Genomic DNA, 2,637 nt, shown 5'->3' with positions numbered 1-2,637 from the left:
GGCGGGTCATCTGACGTCATCAAGTGAGTATGAACCAATAGGCATTTCTGTGTATCATTTTACACGACCCACGTGGCCGATAAGACAGTGGCTGCGTCCGAAATCGCCTACTTCCATACTATATAGTAGGCGAAAATGAGTATGAGTCGTGAATAATATGTATGCAAAAAAACAGTAGGCGAGAAATACCCGGATGGTCTACTACTTCCGCCGAGATTCGTGAGTGTGGATCGGATGGACACTTATCTATCCCATGATGCCACGGGAGCTGATATTTAGTACAAGACATGCGTATTTTGATATAAGCTAAACGAATGCAACATAAACGTTTGTAAAGGCATAAAGCATAATACATATAACATATAAATTAGAATTTCGTTTAAAAAATACATTGTATTGTAAACATTCATTTTAAGGGGTGAACCTAAACCATTGGATGACTAAATAAATACAATTATTCAGCCAGGGTGCGCTAGAAGGCACTTTTGCGAGATATTTGTACACTTGCAAAATTATTTAAATCTGTTAATACCCTTGTTTCATTTCTGAAACGCAGATATGTTTGTAGAATAATCATAATGTACTTTAATATGCATTACAATTCCCTTTTACGCCAGTAGGGCGCAGTGTTGGCCCATTTAAAATCCCATATTAACTGCTGCATATGACCTTCCGCAATAAATCTCAGGACAAGTTTTTGATGGACTGCATGCATGTATAAAAAATTTAATTGTTTAGTAAAGCTGATCATTAAATCTAAAAAAATATTACTTGGAAACGGTGTGTTTTCCATGTATTTGCCCCTTATTTGTGGGGGCTTCTTATTCTGTCTATTTTTAGAGTTCTTTTCTGGCAAATAGTGTGTTGTTTATTTTCCTCATCAGCTAAAAAAGTGCTCCGTGTCTATATGTAAAAACCTTGACACCTCAACACAAGCAGACACACACGTGCACCATCATTTAGCACCAATGCTTTGTGGTCCACATAACGAATGAATAACCGGTCTAATGAAGTCATTCGTGTTTGTGGAGAAAAACAATCCACTAATAAACAAAGATCCACAAAGCTCTTGGCATATGGATGTGACTGAGTAGTCCTCCAAAAGCTTATAAAGGGGTAAAAATAACCCAAGCTGTGATGAGTCATAACAAAATGCTTCATCAGCACAGAATCACCGATAGAGAAGCATGCACCATTTTATCTTAATCTGAGGGATTCAACTAGTATCCATAATAAGTTAGCTTTTTATTTAGCATTGTGTTATATAGAAAATCATAGCTTTGTTAGCTCATAAATAACTTTGTTTGCAAGTCTTATTTGGGATGTTTTCCGTCTCGTAATGTCATTATGTTGTGCATTGACTGTGTGTATTTGTGTTTTGTGAATGTGTCCGTCACTGAGGATAGTTACTGTGTTATCTCCGCACAATACACGGCCGACAGTAATAATTCACAGGCCAAGACCATTATAAGGGAGCGTTTCATTTGGCCATGTCTTGCAAATGGATTTGTTTGGCATCGTTAAAGCTTAATTGCCATTTGTTTAATATGTTTCCGTGTAGCTGTCAGCGTGACACGTGACGTCTGATATTATGTGTTTGTGTGTTTCTTTAGCTGGTGTCATCCTGGTTTCCCGTGTTTGGCAGACGCGTCCTCCAAAATGACTTGTATGCGGGCAGAGCAATTACAGAGCGACCTGAGGTTAAGCACTTTACTCGGCGATAAAGCGTTACAGTGACCTCAACAAACACCTTTGAGACTTTAGCTTAGATATGGTCATTAATCATCATTAGTCAAAACACGACCACCTGGAAGACTGAGGTGCATATAGGCTCAATGAAATGAATTCATTCACTCTCTCATCGTTCAGTCATTTACTCCTTTCATCAACCCGGTGTGACTTTCTGTCTTCTGTGGAGATGTATAGCTTTAGTAAAGGTAAATGTCGACAAGGCTGTTAACCTTCAGAAATGACAGAAGAACGTTCAGGTGTATTAAAATGTGACACAGAAGTCCTGTCAAACCTGACACGACGTATTGAAGCAGCATGTTTTACTGTATGCAAACGTGCGGCCTGTTCCTCACACAGAGCTTCAGATGTCTTGCGTGAATGTAGTGCAGGATTATGTGAATACTTTTTGGTTTCTGTCGTTTTTGGAGCTGTGAAAACCCCGGCGCAGAGTTCAGAAGGACGTGAGGGTGAATGAACCATAGATGAATTCACTTTCAATGAAGTTGTCAGAGTTGTCTTATTGTTCAAGGTTTACCGAGCGTGGATGTCCGCTTGTTAGAAATTTCATCATCTCTCTGTTACTCATGTAAACATCCCGTGTATCTCACACACCCCACTGCCTGCTGGGAAATATCAAAGAGAGCGACTGAGAAAACAGAGCGACTAGGCGCTGATCAGAACATTAATTGAAGAGTTTGATGTTTCAGAAGAGAGAAGGCAATTATGAGTCATTTCATCCCGTCCATACTGACCTTCAGTTGTGTTCGTCGTGTAGTTTATAATATAAGTTATAGCTATGGAGTTTCTTTTTTTAATAGCGTTTGCTTGCTTTTTTTAGTTTGCGGAGACGGAGAAGTGATACTCCACCCAAAAATGAATATTCTGTCATCATTTACTCACCCTCAA

Source organism: Triplophysa rosa, linkage group LG9, assembly GCF_024868665.1.
Source record: "Triplophysa rosa linkage group LG9, Trosa_1v2, whole genome shotgun sequence".
Taxonomy (NCBI): domain Eukaryota; kingdom Metazoa; phylum Chordata; class Actinopteri; order Cypriniformes; family Nemacheilidae; genus Triplophysa; species Triplophysa rosa.
This window is presented reverse-complemented; position numbering follows the sequence as displayed.